This window comes from Musca domestica, unplaced genomic scaffold (assembly GCF_030504385.1).
Source record: "Musca domestica strain aabys unplaced genomic scaffold, Musca_domestica.polishedcontigs.V.1.1 4, whole genome shotgun sequence".
In the NCBI taxonomy this organism is placed as follows: domain Eukaryota; kingdom Metazoa; phylum Arthropoda; class Insecta; order Diptera; family Muscidae; genus Musca; species Musca domestica.
In genome coordinates, this window is record NW_026712328.1 from 14,687,356 (window position 1) to 14,707,688 (window position 20,333).

A 20,333-nucleotide genomic window follows, 5' to 3' on the forward strand; every position below is an offset into this window, starting at 1 on the left:
GCACCTGAATAAGAGGAAAGTGTCTAAGTTCTTCATTCCCAATAATCGTCTCTAAAAGCATATGACCCAATTTCATAATCTCTGAACCAACCTAACCTTTGCTTTGGAGAATTGCCCTACCACTCTGATGTTGGGGTACCAGAAGAGACTTTCCAAGACATCATTAAAGCTGTAGCCGGTTGACGATTGTGTTTCAACCTGATAGTGATAGTCGTCAGGTTGGTATATTGCACCAGAGAAAAAAGTGGCTAGACCATCTGAAGTGTTGCAACATTGGAAGCGATATGGACATTGGAAATATATGTAACACTGGAAAAAAGGATGATATGACAGGAGTTACGTTTAACGACGTAACGTAACTGGTCCAAAGAGGTGCGCAGGTTCATTTAATCTCCAATTTGGTGAGCACCCTGAGAGATTCTCCGCCGTAGAGGCATCAACAAAGTGTACCATGCATGATGTTGTGATTGTCATAGGAAAAATAAGGCTTTAGTCTTGGTATGGTAATGTTGAAACTGCAGTATACGACGTGAGTTGAGTATCTCACTAAATTTCTCAACCTATCGTTGGTCCGGGCTGTCCCGCTACCGAAGCCAGGAAATGATGCAAGTAAATGTCAATTATACAGGCCTATCTATTCGCTATTGTCGCTATTGTCTCCAGTAGCAAAGGCTCATAATACTTAAATTTTCCACAGCATCAGAGGAATTTATCCAGTTGCTGATCAGTAACATGGTTTCTGCCACGGTGTTCAAGGACCTTGAAAATACTACCTTCCCAAGTTTGGGCGATATCTCTTGAACTGTTTAACTTCTACCATTTCGAAATTCCGCACACTCTAGAGGCATTGAGATCGCTGCCAACCTGCGGATAACTGTACGATCATGGCATCGGGTGTAGTAGTTAATGATATTTGTGTTAGGCTTAACAACTATCTCAACGGCCTTTCACATGTCACAGTTATCTGCGATAAACTCAAAAGTAGGAATGAGATCCTCAAGGCGCTAGCAGGCAACGCTCGCGACTCGAACAAGGTGACCTTGTTGACGTCTTATAAAGAAACAGTGGAGCATTTACGGCAGCATAATCGTTGCAGTACCTGTTTGGGCGTGTGAGTCAAAGAAACCATTATAGGAGAATTCGCCTACCCAGACGTGTCCGGACCTACACGATTTGGAGTGAGAGAGAGGGAGAGAGCGATCCAGAATGGCATTCATACTGATACAGTCGCCGATGAGCTGAAGCCCGTCGGTTGCCTAGACAAACCAGTGTAGTTTTGGATCAGATATGTTCAAGATGATGCAGCCATGTCAATGAAGATATGAGGATCCTAAATCTGGATGTTGAAGTTAAACAGGGTAAGCAGAATTACAAAACAATGTAGGTTGCTGCTACAACAACAATAAATAATGGGAAGTTATTGCCACGAATACTGCGGCTGGAGCTTATAAAACATTGAAAGTTAAACATCGAGTCTAGTAATTAAAGGAATTAGATTCACTGAAGCAGGTTGAAATTGCTTGTATACATGTGCAGGGTAAGGAAAAATTTAAGGGAATTGTTTACAACGCTTTGGGAACAAAATATAAAATTGATAAGAAAAAGTTTTGTGATGTCCGTGAAGATACGTTTAAAAATGTATCTGTCAAAGACCCAAACCCGAGCATAATTCGGATTCAGAAAAGGGTAATATTGCTCGGGATGAAAATTTTAAGGCGGTAAAGTAATATAAAATCAAACAATAAATACATAATAATTTTTAAAAATTGGTAAATGCCCACAGTAAAAACTTTAAACGAGGTAGACACCACACTCAGTCATTTTTCAAATTTTATGAAAACTTATCGCTCTAGCGTGGGGAAACTACAGATAAAAAGGTCTACTTTACTGAAACCAAAAATAAAGCCGGTTTGAGACCGAAGTCAAATGAAAAAGCTCAGGCAGCATTCCGTGCTGATTAAAATGTACGAAGCAAAGTAATTGCTGCACCGGTGAATCCGAACCAATCTTAGTCCAAAATGCAGATTTTCTCCAGTGCCTGTAAATTCTCACCGCAATCCCAACTTAATATTTGATTTGTGCCTATTCATTGTTCATTTCATTTTAATACAAAGTTTTGAGCGGTGCAGTCTTGGCAACTATTTTGTTTTAATAATCTGTTTCAAATTTGGATCTGTTTAGCTTTATGGTCCAAAGTTTAAATTTGTTTTGAACATTACTATAAGAAGGCAATCATTTAGAAACCTTAGGCGAAATTGGAATTGCATAATTGAATACAAAATCGTGATAATATGCGTTATATTGTGGAAAATTAACTCCTTGTTACTACAGATATACAACTTTCGTTCAAGCGTTTACATCGGTTTTGTCACTGCAAACGCCACAAGTCTAATTATGGAAAATGCAATTTCCACGAACAAAGAATGAAATACTTTAGCATGGCTTTTCTTAATTTCAACTTTTCTAATTTATCTAAAGTGATTTCTTAATTTTTGATTTTTTAATTATCGTGAAAGGTGCAACCTGAGACCAAAGTAATCACTCAACGCTGATGACTTGTTCTAGCAGCACTTGTTTCAGTTGCACTTCAAAAAACGTCTTTCTTCGCTGCCATGCGAATCTGGGTCAGCACAATGCTTGTGGTTATTATAAAAACCATTTTATTTTCCATCCTCATCATCATCATCGTCATCGCCGTCGTCTTTTTTCCTCTCCCATAGTTTGCTTCTTCTCTAAATTAACAAAAGTGTTCTTCTCTTTTTGCAACTTAAAGATTTTCTGTGGCATTTCTGTAATAGACCATTTAGGTAGAGTGTTTTTGAGACAGACAAATTCAAATTTCATAATTGAACCGGATAGCCGATGTACATACATATATTAATGTATATTTGAATGCAGAACAGACAACGATGCATACATAAATGGCGATGAAGGCACTCCGACAAGGGTAATGAAACCCAAAAGAACATATTTTCATGGAATACCAATTTGCATCATTAATAATTCACTGCAGCAATGATATATGGCTTTCTCTGGTTTTAGGAAGATCTTACAGCAGCAATGCAAAAGAAATACCTTATTTTCGTTTAAAGGGTCGTTTCAGTATTTTTTTTAACATATAAAGAGGAAGTATGATTAACCCATTAGTTACTTTTGATTATCTTCATGAAATCAATTCTATGTCTATTTATGTATGTCCTACCGATTCTCTGTCCTTCCATATATTTTGTAAAGGTAAATTTCGGGTCGATTTGTTCCCTATTGAGATGAATGTTAAGGCATTTATTTGGAGGATTTCAAGGAGAACTCTGTTGAATTTGGTCAAATTTGTGTATAGCACTCACATAAAAGTTAATTAGTTTTTATGTTCATGGTATATCCATCCGATCAGTCCCATATTCATACTAGAGCTAATATTGGTGGAAGTATAGCATTGTGTTAGGTATCATACGCACCTGTCAGGCAGACGTACGGATACCGCTTGATCGACTCCCAATATCATCAAACGAATTTCGTATAAAGATACCAAGACCAAACAATTACTTCCATGAGACACATTTGGGTGGTATCAACTCATATATACCCTCTGAAGCCATATGCCTGAGGGTATAAAATTATATATAAATTTAATATATTAAATAATTGAAATCGGCGAAAAACAGATATGGAAAATATATCAAAATCTGAACGGATTTCAAATTTATTTTTGTGCCAAATTCCGTTTTGCATTCCAAATTTGAAGATTGTATCCGTAACCGATCAACAGATATGTGCATCCAATACCCAATTTTTTGACAATATCTTCGATTCTGATGCTTACTTCTATCTTCTAGTCAAGAAGTAAAAACAAAAAATATTGAATTCGGCGAGTCGAACTTTTAAAACCCTCCACCATTGGGTAAAGGAAAAAAATTATTGAAATAATAATCATTACTGAAATAATAATAATAATCCAAGAAAAACTTATTTATTTCAATTATATTGGACGAGGTCGAATAAAAAACAAACTTGAATAATAGAAAAAAAAAAAATATATAAATCTATCTGAAATCAAACGTGGCCCACTTCATACTACTAGTACCAGTAAGACCGTTCGGATAATACAGGCACACTTTACAAAAAACCATAAAGTGGATGAGTCGGTTATATGCGGTCCATACCAGAACGGGAATCTATATAGACAATTTTATACTACAAGTATTATTATCTATAGCGAGTTTTAAATACCAAATTTGAAACAGTTTCGTGGGTCCCTTTATTTGTGCGCTATAGGAAAAAGTAGACCTAGATATTCAATGTTCTTCCACAGGAGCTGGAACCCATTATGAGTTACAAATTCCAATTTTTATACAAATCCGTGACAAAACGTGGCAAAATTCATCAAAATACCGAATATCGGGGCATATCGTTATATGCTGGCTATACGAAAAAGACAAATCCATATGGCAAAAATCATCAAAATATCGGTAAATGCCGTTATATGGGTGCTATACGAAAACGTGGACATAGATAGTAAAAATCATCAAAATATCGAATATCGGGAGGTACCGTTATATGGAGGCTATACGAAAACGTAGACCTAGATATTCAATGTTCTGCCATCAGAACTACAACCCATTATAAACTACAAATACCAATTTTTAGACAAATCCGAAGAAAATGTTATCAAAATATGGGGGCTATACGAAAACGTGGACATAAATATTTAATGTTGTGCCATCGAAGCTAGAAAAATTTAGCAAAAATCATCAAAATACCGAATATCGAGAGGTACCGTTATATGGGGGCTATACCAAAACGTGGACATATACATACAATGTTCCGCCACCGGAAATAGAACCCACTTTACTGAAATAGTACCCACTATACTGAATACCGGGAGGTACCATTATATGGGGCTATACCAAAACGTGGACTTATACATACAATGTTCCGCCACCGGAAATAGAACCCACTATGACAAGGCAAATTCAATATATCGTCCTTTTCAAGGTGGAGGGCATCAAAGTATATATAGCCTATTTAACTTTCAGGAGATACTGTAGTATATTTGGAAATATGCAGGAAAATCTCTTATATCTAAAGGAATTAATTATTAATTTGAAATTAGACTGTAAGACTGTAAACCATAATGTTATGACGATCAACTTCTCTACAGGTACCATCCCTTCCGGGCCTTTATATGCGGCTTTGTACAGGGCTAATGTGGGGTGTTCCTACAAAAAGGTATAAGTTTTTGTCGACCAAGAAATAGGATAAAGATAAAGATGCATGTTGATGACTGATAATTTAAGTTCATCGAATGGAAAAAAATAAAGAATAACTAGCCTCTCTTCTCAAAAGCGAATATCCCAACCAAAAGGCGGAATACATTTTATATTTTTTTTTGTCATTTTTATAGAAATATAAATCCTAAAAACTCATTTTTTTTTAATTACAAATAAAAATTGTTTAAAATGTCATTAAATACGCCATTTAAAATTAAAGCAAAAATAACATGATTGTAATTTTGCTTTTTTGGATCAAATTAGAATTAAGAAATTTTATCCCGTATTTAAATTCAAACAATAAAAATAATAATTTTTAATAATGGAATGGCTTAATTATTATGATCTCTAAGCAGATTTTATGTGATATAGAACATTTAAAATATATATTTCATTTAATACTCACTATTCACTGCAGCCTCTCTATGAAACGCTTAAAGGTAGGATCCTTTCATTCTTAAAAATACTTTGGGGAATAACATGTGTAAACTAATTCTTACTTACTTACTTTCTGCCCTATCATCGTGGGATGCATCCAATGATTTAAAATATGAGGTAATACGCTGATGGCAAACATTTTCGCACTGATAACTTCATTTGTTTGACCCAGAGCGCAAGATTTACTTGAGTTCCAAAAATAAACGAATTATTGACATTATACTTCTTCTGTTGAAGATAATTCTTTCGTCGGTCTTAATCTCAAGATATATATTCGCTGCATATTGCTTGCAATAAATTAAGCCTTTGAGATCGTACATCGTTTAACTGTTAATCAGGAAATACCTTTCAGAAAATTATTGAAAAGATTCTTCAACAATTTCAGCCAGTTTTCTTTTAATTTTTTTAGGAAATCCTTGCAATTATTCTTTTCAAAATTGAAGACAGCGGCCTTTGATATCCTTTTAAATTCTCGAATAAGGTCTTCTTCAACTTATATGAATATTATTCCGAACTTATTATGGACTTTTTAAAATGTATGTATTGAATGTCAAAATATTTTTCAAATACTCAAGAATCAAACAAAACATATTTTCCTAAGGGTTCTATACTTTGAATTGTAATTATTTCAAAATAAACAAATAAAAAAGCAGTAAAGCTGGGAATACATAAAACGCTTATCTGGCTGGCTTAAGTCATCGGCTGGCTTCTTCGGAAACGAACAAAGGAGCCTAGGGCCAAAGTCGAACTAATTCAACCTAAAACTCCTTTGTTCCAGCCAAATATGCGCTTTATATATTTTCACCCTAAAAGTACGTTTATATATATGAGGGTTAACCCACTGGATTTGGATTTAAATTGTCATATCCATTACTTTTACTTCAAATAAATCCTCTCAAAGTAGGTTAACACTACAAAAAGTTCTAACGTAAACATGGCATAAGTTCGGCTGGGCCGAACTTTAAATACCCTCCACCATTTGAGACGAATTATGAAATTTTCAAGAAAATAAAATGCATTAAAAATTCTGTTAAAAACTTAAAAAGGTGCCCTTATATGGGGGCTATACGGTATCGTAGTCCTATGTAGATAACTCTCTTCCAGGGGATAAAGTACTTACAAAGAACTCTTTGTGTGTATTTTCAGACAATTCCATTGAAAAATGTGACTAAAATCATAAAAATACCGAATATCGGAAGGTGCCGTTATATGGCGAATATACGATATTATGCACCTATATATACAATTCTCTTTCAGGGGGTAAAGTACTCACAAATAACTCCTTGTGTGGATTTTCAGACAATTCCATTGAAAAATGTGGCTAAAATCATAAAAATACCGATTATCGAGGGGGAGGTGCACCGTTATATGTGGACTATACGATGTAGCCCATCTTCGAACTTGACCAGCCTGCAGACAAAAGACTGATCTATGCCAAATTTTAGCTTCCTATCTTTATTCGTTTTGACTCTAGCGTGATTACAAAAGACGGACAGAGGTACGGACGGAAAGGGCTAAATCGTCTTAGAATTTTATGATGATCAAGAATATATATACTTTGCTGGGTCTAAAATTACAAACGGAATGACGAACCATATAATGTATGGTGGAGGGTATAAAAATGTGTTTAGGATGTGCTATTGTAGAACTAAAAAGTTAACGTCATGCAATCATATGTTTGCAAAGGTTACCTTGATTTAATTGTACCATAGGATGTGCTCATCAAGATAACGGATTAGAGCTTAGGTCTATTTGGACTAATTCCGTTTCAGGACATTTAAAAGTCGATTTGGCTGGTTGGCACTATAACTCTCGAAAGAAGTATCCGCTTTTGTCCAATTGCGGAACTTCGTAATATTTCCATCAAAATTAGATTTACTTTAAGGATAGACAAAGTCAGCCCACGTCTTAAGTACCTCCCCCATAATAGGTCAGTAATTTCCAAGACGGTTGGATGATGGTTCTTCAAAATATATATTTGAAAAGTCGTAGGTTACGTGAGAAAATGGACGATATTTGTCCACTCCTTCTTGCGCCTTCTTTCAAAGGGTTAACATTTTGAATAATTATAACGCTCATTAAGTGTTATTCACGAACGAAATAAAACAAAACATAATTTTGAATATAACATACCAGTTATTTTAGCGCATATTGATTTCAGATCTATTAGGATTGTTCAAGCAGAGAAAGGCAATAATAAGGACAAATGACCTTGATATTTGGGAAGGAATTTATCTACGTATGCGCTTGTAATTAAATGAAATTCAAATCTACGAAAAATTACAGCATATTATAATCGTGTAGGGTATCATATGCTCGGCCCTGCGCATCTTTAACATTTGCTTTCTTATCTTAAATTAAACCACTTAAATTCGCAGGTACGTTATACTTACTGAAGTAGAATTTTTTAGCAAAAATAAAAACCAATTCAAAACAAAACGTATTTATTCCTTACCGTTTTGTTGTAACACAAACAAGTTTTAATTAGTACTACCTACTTGAAACTAAATTGGTTAACTATTGTTTAATATGTATTCATGGATTGAATCACTTGATTGGGTGGATGAGAACAACAGCAAAAAAACGTGAACTTGATCAAGGAAAAATGAATAAATGCTCACAGTGACCCAGGGACGTTTAGGGCATTTTTTACAGATTTATTTTAAAAATATGTACTAGAAAAAAATTGAATTTAGGTGGAATCTTAGTTGCTCAACGGGTTTTCAAAAATGTGAAACTTATATTATCGATGCTTAAGCCGAAAAATTCCTTGTTACAAATGACGCAACTGTAAGTACTCACATTTTATTGTTTTTCCATGTGAAACATGAACCAAGAGAATTGCTTTAAACGGTTTGCTTAAAACAATATTTTCAAATTATATTTTTAAAATTATTTACCTCCCTGTGCAAAACCATTACGTTTAATATCTGAGCTTGCTCCCTTTTAATGTGTGTTGCTATTGTTTCATTTTAAGAAAATCCTAGGGGGGAAAGTTCGAATTACGGTCGTCTGAAACCTTAGAGAGTATAGAACAATTACAGTAGCCTCCACATAGCTACAATTGCTAAGATTTACAGATATTGTTGCATGACTAGAAGTACAATTTTGATCTGCTAATGATCTAACGATCGTTACTAGGGTATAAACAAGTATAAACAAATTTTTAAATTTAGTATATATATTTTTTTATGATGTGTGAACTCTATAGAGTGAATTTTTTGATCTTTCGATGGTTAAATCGTCTAAAACCCAAAAACCGCGGCACGATTAACATCTCTTCCTTTCCAATGAAGATATTAGAAAGGTTACTGTACCTGGAAATTCTTTCAAATTTAACTATAAATATAATAACTACATCACAGCACGCCTATGTAAAATGTCGGTCAGTGGAGACAGTCCTACACGAAGTTGTCGAATACATTGAGAAAAATATGGAAGACTCAAACTTTACTTTGGTAGCTTTTCTAGTTATGTGAATCTGGAACGATCCCCCATGCTCTATAAGCCTCTGGTATTTCTCTACCCGGATTGAATTGATTAATAGAATGCTAAAATGATGGAGAATCAATTAAAGCTTGCGAGAGAGTTCTATTGGGAAAGATGTCAGCAGAGGGACACCATATGTAGAAGTTCTCTCATCCCTGCTTTGGGTTCTGGTGATTAATTGTGATTGGTGAGTTTCGAACACCTTCGAGCAATGCTGATAAGTGGTCGATTTTTTCAAACTGAGGGTAAACGTCGCATAGACTTAGTTTTTACTGTTCTATTCAGAAACAAGTAAAAAGCAGCTAAGTTCGGCCTGATCGAAATTTTAATATCCTCCACCATTTGGAAGGAACTTGAAAAAGGAAAAAAAGAAGGGAAAACATCGGTCGAAAAATACCGCTTAAATAAAACCGTTGCATGGAATTTACACGAAGATCTGAGCCTACATAAGTAATTTTCTGCCATATACAGTAGTACTGATCCTGAACTTCAAATATGAAATTTAAAACAATCCCGGTGGATAATGTCGCTAAAATCATCAGAAATACCAAATATAGATAATTATCTTGCAGAGTGTAATGTACTCACAAGGGATTCCTTTTGTGGATTTTCAGATAATTCCGTTGATAAGTTTGGCTACAATCATCAAAATACCGAATATCGGGAGGTACCGCTATGTGGGGACTTTACGATATCGTGAACCGATAAAGCCCATCTTCGAACTAACCTGCCTGCATGCAAAAGACTGATCTGTGTAAAATTTTAGCTTCCTATCTTAATTCGTTTCGTGTATAGCGTGATTACAACAGACGGACAGGGCTAAATCGTCTTAGAATTTTAGGTTGATAAGAATATACAAGATGACGCAAAAGTAAACTTCCGATGTTTTTTTGGCTGTAATATAAAAAAAACATGAAAAACGTTTATTTTTCTTGCAGATTATTTTTATTTGGTTTTTTATTGTTTTTTTACATCAAGTCGAGAATATGATCTCATGTAAATGGCCGCCGCCACAGTTGATTGTCATTTGAGCCCTTTTTATGGCATTTTCCCACACTTTGGGCAAAATTTCCGGCGATAAGTCCTCACATTCTTGACATATATTGTCTTTAAGAGCTGAAAGATTCTGAGACTTGTTGACATAAACCCGCGACTTCAAAAGGCCACACAAAAAACATGGCATTTTATACAAAATGCAATCGTTTGGATTCGATGGACAAACCTGTCGCATGGTAGGAAGCTTTCTCCAGGATCGAGTCTTTAGGGTTAGAGTCGATGACAAACTGTCTGAACAACGACTGGTAAAAGCAGGGGTTCCACAAGGATCACTGCTGGGACCAGTATTGTACAACTTGTTTGTCAGCGACATCCCTGGACCACCTGAAGGAGGATTACTGCTCATGTACGCCGATGACATTTTATTGGCGCTACGAGGTCGCTTCGGAAGCACAGTGGAAAGGAGATTGAATGCGTACATGAATACGCTCCACAACTACTTCAACAAATGGGGCCTCAACCTCAATGTTGGAAAGTGTGTATCTGTGGTTTACAAAGGCAAACCTCAGTCTACAGCAAAGAGCTTCCGAAGATACATCCCTACGATCAAGGTTGGTGACCAACTAATTGCAACTTCAGATAGGATGAAATACCTGGGAATCATCCTTCACGACAGATTTGACTTCTGCCGCCACGTGGACTATGTGCTGTCAAAGGCCAAAAAGATGAATTTCGCCTACCAGAGGCTATTCAGGATGCGAGGAGGACTGTCGCCGGACGTAAAACTGCTTATCTACAAGCAAGTTATCCGGCCCATAATAACCTATTCCTTTGCCGCTTGGGCTGACATATCTTCGGCCCAAATGGAAAGATTAAGGAAATGGGAAAGGAGGATCTTGGCATCGTGCTTAGGAATGAGGCCAACAATTGACGAGAATGGGATATTCAGACGACCACTCAACAGGAATATCTATAACGCCATCGAATTTAGCCGGATAGACGTCTTCATGATGAAGAATGCACTAAGCTTTCTGGAGAGAAGCCAAAACGTGGAAAATGGGATAGTGGAACAATTCCTGGACTACCAAGAGGAAATCCCCAATATTCAAAGAAGGAAGCATCTGCCACCCGCAGCTCTACTAAAATTACGCGACGAAGGATTGCTCTACGATGAAGAACGCCTAGTGTACTACCATCGTAGGTATAACAGATTTGACGCTGACTCTGAGCCTGTCTACAACACAGCTCAGTAATAATATAATTGTAAATAGATTAGTTTAAGTTTTTTTTATAATTTTAAGGTAGATTTAAGTTTTTATTTTATTTTATTTTTTTTGTATTAGCCTTTTTTTAAACTTTTAAGGCATATCTATACCAACGAATGTTGTTAAAACACTAAAATAATTTAATGATTGCTTAGCATAAAAATGCGGCACTAATATAATCGTAATATCGTAGTCTCCTACATTGTAAGCCCTATGGCAAAGGAGAATGTTTATTTACTAATCTATTTTATACTGTAGCCATTAAGTATATAATGTATAATCTGACAATTTAAAACAAATAAATGGCAAATTTAAAAGCAAAAAAAGCAAGGCCACACAAAAAGAAATCTGGAGCGGTCAAATCAGGCAATCGCCAAAACGACAGAAAATAAATTATAAATTTTGCTTATTTACGTACCCGCTCACTCATTATTATTTTTTATGAAAAATCATCTTCTTCTTGGCGCAATTGGCGGTCAGCAGCTAACAGCTGATGCACCATCTGGACTTTGTACGGAAACATCTTCAAATCTTGTACCGAAATTCGACCGTCGGCTTATACCCATTTGTGTACATTGAATGCACGTCACAAAGGTCCAGTAGCATGCTATTGAATCCAGGATGCTTATATTCAAATTTACCCATTAACGCCGGTTCCCTTATTTGTGGGAGAAAAATGTTGAAACTTAGTGGAGGATGCCATAATGTCACTCATATTCCGCGCACAAAAATTCAGCCCCCTATCTCTAGCCTTGCCTTGCTTGTGCAGGGGGTGGTGCGTTTTCGCACCCGTCTGCGTTACTGAGTACAATTTTAGTACTAGAAAATGTTTTAATAAATTAATAGCATTGTAAAGGAAAAATACATGAATTAAGTTGAAATTTTAATAAAATTACTCAAAAATTAAAATAATATCAAAAAAAAAAAAAAAAAAAGTGAAGTAATACATGTTCCAAAGGTTGCACGTTATCATACCCTCCACCTTGGAAAGGAGGGTACATTACCTTTGCCATTTCGTTTGTAACATCCCTAAATATTCGTTGAAGACCCCTTAAAGTATATATATTCATAATTAGCACAAAATTCTAAGTCGATTAACGATGTCCGTCCGTCTGTCTATCTGTAAGAGAATTGTCATTATAGGTACACAATATCGTATATCGCCCCATATATCGGCACCTTCCGTTATTCGGTATTTTTTACTTTTTTTGAAAATTTCCTAATTCGTTTTATATAGTGGTTTTTTATAGTCCGGTTTTATATAGTCCGGTCCGGCCGAACTTACTGCTTTCTTACTTTTTCTAATTATGAATATTGGAGAAAATTTGTTTGAGAATATAGCAACGCTAATGGGATTTGACGTGCCTTTTGCACCCTATTTATTTATTATTATACTATACTTTTTATAGTAGTTAAATAGCTTAATTTAACAAATTTACAATATAAGGATTCGAATATACGTACTGGATGTTGATAAGTCTGAAGAGTAAGATAAAAGATCGAAAACATGATACTAAACGACCAATTTTATTTATGTCTCTATTTCGCTTTTCTGCAACGTCAGTCTTATGACTAAGAGGATAATGTCATTTGATACAAAGAAAATATTTTACCTTATAAAAAAAGAAAGAATCATCCAATTGAAAATCTATGGAAATTGTAATTAACGGATCAGATTTGAATATAGCTCCCATACATAGTGTCGTCCGATGTCATAAGTAGTGCACAATACATAAATAGTGCACAATACAATACAATACAAATGCGTAATATCCGTCCGAATCAAATCAATTTAGGTACACGCAGCCAGGTTCAGTCTAGAAGTATATCTGGCAATCGCTCCAGATTTCGATGCTCCCATATATATTTTTGTCCGATTTAAATTTTATTGTGCGCCACATGTTTAATATGTATCCAATATGGATGGATTTCGACACAGCCGAGTGAATTCAACCCTAAAGCAAGTACAGGGTTGCCCATATTCGACGGACCCATGACTCTTTGAATTTTGTACGGGAACAAATGCAAATCAATGCGAATAATTCGTTGTAAAGTGGACCGAGCCATGCCCAACTGCTGAGAACGGCGTTTTTGGGATATTCTTAGGGACCTCTCAACACTGGCTCGTACGGCAGCGATATTCTTGGCAGATCGCCTTGGTCGACTTTTATATGGCCTCTTCGGATTAGAAAGAGCATTACTAGTCGAAAATTTTTCGTATAAACGCTTAATAGTGTTCTTAGAAGGCGCACTTCTCACATTTTTTAATGTTTTAAAAGCACGTTGAGTTTTCACAATTGATATCTTATGTTGAATGTAAATTTCAACTGTTTCAGAGCGATCGAGTGGCGTTTATTGGTTCATGGTAAAAATCTGCTTGGACTGACGCTTCAAACGCGGTATGTCATTAAACGATGTGACATCTCTGTCAAAAGTAATGGCGTTGCCAGATGGGTCCGTCGAATATGGACAACCCTGTACTTCAAAAGTGGTGAAAATCGGTATAGATATAGTTATAGCTCCCATATATATGATTCATCCGATTTGGGGTTTAAGTCCCTCACATTCGTAATCTGCACAAATATAATTCAAAAACATTTCAGACAAATATATATGATGCATTAAAGAGATCGTGACAGAGAGCAGACGGTGTGACAGCTATTTTGATTGAGAGCGCTTCATTAGCGTTCGCACATGGTTGTGGTTAACCGAAAATACTTATCTTAGTAAAAAGTAGCACTTTGCGATGCGTTTATCATCATGTAGGTGACGTCTGGTGAAAAAACAACCAAAGTCAAATAAATAGACCCATCCATCTACTATCTATTCCAAGAAACGGAAAAGCGATATCAAATATGAAACCGTTTCTATGCATGCTAAAAACACCTCTATTTTTGGTGCGTTTTCGCACCCGTCGGCGTTAATGGGTTAATTAAGAATACTCCCAAGTATGCATTAAATGTGCTGCCAAATGTCCAGCCAATTTATATTTTAGTTCAATTTCAAGCTGCCACTGGTGTATTATAAGCCTGAAATTTCTAGATGTGTCAATATCTGGAAATACTGAATATTTTGTAGGGCGATTTTCAAGGGGTATACAACCAAAATATCCAATTATAGGCAATTAAGTAAAAAACCTCAAAAAATTCTATTAAAGTATCACCAGTAATATGGACTGACATTGAAAAAGTTTTATAGGTATATCATTCAATGAGAAATGAAGAGTGGCTGTAATATTGTTGAAGCTTATTATAAAACAAATAAGATTCTCTACATTTTAAAGACGCAAATTTCCTCAAAAGTGTTTTCTGTTCCATATATATGATTCTGCCGAAAATTTATTTTTTAGGATATAAATTTATCTCCCTTTTGGGACGATTTCCGTTTACAACTCTCTACTATTTTTCGGATTTGACTGTATTCCACACATATAGCATATACACATGCATTTCTATATGTTTTTGTGGAAGAAAAACGTTCGACATGAGTTGTTAGAGTGCGTATATACGTCTGTAGCAACGCGTAAGTGAGTGTCGAGAATCGTCAGAATAACTTCATACAGAAGAACTAGTTAAACGATAGTCCATTTGTGTTGGAGCAAAACATTTTGCAACACCTCGCCTAACTCCGTGTTCTTGGCCATAATATTTTTCTAAATTTATTTTCCTGTAGCACCTAGAACAACAAACACAATACCAACAACGAAAACAATGGTTACAACAAATTCAATTGGTTGCATTTTGTTACAACTTTGTTTTTTATTTATTTATCCGTACCTTGATGCAGTTTGTTTTCTGTAATTTTTTAATTTGCTGCTGTTCTTTGGACACTAAATTGTTACGGGTTCTGTTCACTCTGGGTTTGCAATTATTGTTGCTCGTATTCACATACATATGCACATATGGTTTTTGTTCCAGCTCCAATTTGTAGCAGTAGAAATATTTAACAGCTCCAGAGAAAAAATCTTATTTATATGCTTAACTTTCATGTATCCAAACTTTTGTTTACTCGGTACAGAAGTTTGGGTTGTCTGAAACGAAAATTAAAAAAACCAAATAAATACTATTAATGGCTGGCTTGCAACATTGGTAATAAATTCAAGTGACGAAAGAAATTTAAAGAATGTTAGTTGACTAGAAGTTCATGGTAATTCACTTAATTTTTATAATTTTAGGTCATTGTTTTTAAATATATTTATGTACAAACTAATTGACAACTACAATGATTTGAAAACTCAGTCAAATTTCTCCATAACATAAGAGGGGACAATATGTTTTTAAATCTCTAACGTCATTATAGCAATTGCAATCCTCAAATACATGGTTCCAGTCCTTGGTTAGCCCACAATCTTATAAATCTGTCTGCAGAAGATATCTTTGGGCAAAAACTCATTTGGAAGCAATTTTCAATATACACGTTCGACTACAAAACCTAAGGTCGCTAGTTCGAATCCTTGCATTAGGAAATAAACACAAAAAGAACTAAAAAACCTTAAGTTCGGAATATATTAAATAATATTAAATCGGAATACACTATATAAAATCGAGTTATATTTTGAACTGCAATTGATAGTGAAATCGCAGCAATTTCGTTCGAGAATGTAGCTACAATCAAGAAATATATATAACGGGAATGTGCCGACAATTTTCAGGCATGCGAATTTGTATCTGACTCGAGTATTGAATACCAAATTTTAAACCATTTCATTGAAAAATGTGGCTCAATAACCAAAATACCGAATTCTGGCCGAACGAAAACCTAGACCGATATATCCCATTTTCCAACATAGTATTCATGAAGAAAAAAACTTGAAGGCATTCAATTCGATCCTTTCAAAAGTTAGAGTGATTACCATAGACGGGCATGTTTGATCGTCTTTGAATATAACGCTGATAAAATGAGTCTGAAATGATTATTTCAATGAGTTACAAACGGAATGAAAAACTTAGTATCATGAAACTCTATACCGAAGTCTTATAGTGTCAAATAGACTTTTAAATATTCAGCAATTAGTTTTTTTATACCCTACACCACAAGGTGGTCAGGGTATTATGTCTTTGTGCATTTGTTTGTAACAGGCAAAAGGAAACGAGTTCCTTTTGATGATCTGTATAGAATCACATTCTGAGTCGATTTATGCATGTAAACAAAGTACAGTTCGCATTTATTACCCGATCCAGATGAAATTTTGCACATATCCTTTGTTTGGCCCAAGGACAAACCCTATTGAAATTGGATATAATCGGTAGAAATTTAGATATAACTCCCATATATATTTTCGTCCGTGTAATATCAGCCCGAATAGCATGGAATTTTGCACATACAACCAAATTAGTCCTGAAAAAAAGTATGCCAAATTTGGTCGAAATCGGTTCAGATATAGCTGTAGCCCCACTATATATTGTTCATCCGATTTGTTATACTTGTTACCCACAGCCGTAATCTGCACTCCGTAACAACGATATTCAGGGAAATGTATGAAATGCAGCTCAGAAATATCTTTGTCAAATTTTATCGAGGTCGGTTCAGATTTGGATATAGCTCAAATGGGCAATACAGGTCGGAATTTAAAAGATACAAATACTTCGCACATTTAGTCTTTTGAACTTTAAATTATAATTGTACTCATAGCGTGTATGATTGAATTCTCCTATAAAAACTTTTAATTGTTATGCGGAGCTCTACTAAATCAGCAAAGTGGTGTAGGGTATCATAAAGTCGGCCCCGCCCGACTTTAAGACTTTCTTTAATGGTTTTATTTTACATTTTTTACAAAAGACTTATATTGGAGACACAATTGAAATTTTAGGAAACACAGTTCGATCCCAACATTGCACAATTTGTTGCCCATTACCGTCGAAAATATATATTTATTTTGAATTTAAAATAATTGCAAATTATTGTATTTTAATTCAGAACACCACACACATGCTCAAAATGTGTATATGTTTTGACAGAGTAGGGACAGCAAAAGAAACATTTCTATTTAGGAGGTAGGTTTGTCAACATCAATGTTATTTCGCCGGTAACTCCACGCCTGTACAATACACATGGTGATTTTAAGATATTTAATATTTGGCAGCACTGGTAAAGCTCATGCACGTTTCGTGTTTTGTTTCACTGTCAAACATTTTCAGTTTGGTCTGTCATTTAATGATGAATTACAAATAAACAACGCTTGCAAATTATTGAATTTTATTATAAAAATGTGTTACTGCTCAGCGACGAAGCTCATTTTTAGCTCAATGGGTACGTAAATAATCAGAATTGTCGATTTCGGAATGAAGAACTGCTACACTTCGCTGAGGTCTATGGATTGGTGGCATCATTGAACCGTACTTTTTTAAAGATGCTGCGAATTGTAACGTAGCTGTGATGATATCCAGCTTCTGTAGCCCAAATCAAAGGAGCTTGACTTACGTGATATGGGGTTTCAACAGGACTGTGACACATATCTTACAGCACGCGTGAGAGGCGAGTTCGTTGAAAATTTTATTAAACGTTCGGAACCTGTCAATTAGCCGACACGATGAGATCAAGCTACTCTAGACTTTTTTGATATTTCTACATTGAATCTAATTTCTATTCAGACGAGCCGGCTTCAATTGATGCATTGGAAAACATATGCCAAAATCGGATGGACAGTAGCGGTCAAAGATTCAATTATATGAAGAGCTTATGTATTTTTTTCTTTTTTTTTTTGGAAAATTTCTTATAGCTTTTGAAAATTGCACTTAATCTTCGATCTCTGCTTTATAGATGATCAATAATTTCTTTCCAAATAAATGGAACTCATAAAGGATCCTTTCAACATACCGAAGTACTCAGCAACATTATGCAAGACTTTTTTTCTATGAAAATATTTCACCAAAGACTAATTTACAGAAGCAAACCTCAAATAACCTCGTGTCACCCTCTAGAATTTACCCTCCTTATCTGTTTCCACATGTGATTTTGACAATTATGCGCTTTGTATGGATGGAAAAAAGATTTATCTTTTTCAATGCTAAGATACTTTCAGGGTGAACCGGGCCCTCAAAGGCTGAATAATCTACATGATTAAGAATAGATGGATTAGCTGTGCGTTATACAACGTTGACCAGGGCACTCCACAAGGACTATTTCAAAACCCCTGTCATAAACAATCTCCTGGATATTTTAAAAAATAAGTCATGCGGACTAGCTCGACACGCAGATGACCTTTTGATACTTCCGGCAATGGGGACTCTACCAACTAGTGTATTAGAGACAATTATTTATATTCTCCTAAAGAAATTCAGATAAAATATGAATCAGTCATTGGAAAATGCAACATGCCAGCAAACCTTACTGTGGGTTTTAACGGGGAATTCAATGAACATCACTCTATCAAACTGGTTACCCGAAATGTATTAGCGTTGTGTATAACCATAATAACAGACCGTGTATTACATATTTGAATGGAACCGTAACAGAAGCACCTACTGTAAATTATTTAATATCTGGAAGACAGAGACGAGAACAGAGGGTGGATTCTTGTTCTATGAAAATATGAAATGAAAAATATTTCCTTTATAAAATTTTTCATTTGACATTTCTTCCCTTTATGAATGTTTTCATTTCACATTTTCATAAAACAAGAATTGAGGCCCAGGTCCTCAATTCTCGTTCTATGAAAATTTCAAATGAAAACTTTTATAAAGGAAAGAAATGTCAAATGAAAAATTTTATAAAGAAAATATTTTTCATTTCATGTTTTCATAGAACAAGAATCCAGCCCCAGGACTTTATAACACAATGCTACTTAAGGAAAAGTATGGCATAAACACTTTATTTTATTTGGATATTTATATAAATAGAAGGCCGAGAATTAACAATAATTTTGAAAATCGATTAAAAAATTATAAATATTTTCTTATGAATATTTTGTTGTCATTTCATTACAAAAAAGAGCATCGAAACATAGATGTAAATAATACGAAAATTCAGAGGAGGAAGTCTATGTATGAGGGAAAGAAATAAGGATTTTTGGCCTAATCTAGGAAGTGCTTATTGGAAGTTAAAGGAAGATTTTGACCGCTACAACACATTCCATCTTATGTAATATGCGTAAGTAATGTGGACTCTACATTATTATCATAATCTCAAGAACTAACTTAATTTTTAAATTGACGGAACAATAATACGCTACAATAATCCTCCATCCTGGAAGGTCGGAACATCAAACCAAGGTACGTATATGCTCAACATAATGTAATGATATTTAGTAATTAACAAAGAAAATTAATTTCTTAGAGACTTAATTGATTATCTTCATACTAGAGGCACAATTCTTAAAAACTGGGAAACTGAAATGTGGAAGATAACTGCGTATAAAAAGGTACGTAATCCTGCGAGTGAATACAACTGAAATGTAGAAATATTTTAGTGTTACAAAAACGCACTTAAGCATGACAAACATTTCCACATCATGGAGTGACTCACAGTTTTTCTTTGAAGATTAAAATCTTGTATATCATTATTCAGATGCGAAACAGTCAATATCGGTCGACTCCTTCTTAAGCCTCCCTTACAAAAGTTCAAGATTTTGAATATTAGCTCCCACAAAATGTAAATTCGAATGTCTTAAAACTTCGCACATTACAATATATCAGGATATATCAGTAAGATTTTTTGATACCTCCCCGGAAAACAGTCAATATTTTGAAAAATCATAAGGTACATATGGACTTTTTAGAGTAATGATTAAGCCAAAATTGTGTCTCCTTTGAGTGCATATTCGCAAACCGAATGACACTTTGTAAATATGCCAAAGTAATAAAACATATTTTAAAACGAGCCGTGTAAGTCGGTATTTTTGTAACGTACGGTTTCAGAAAATACAATTTCAATTGACTTC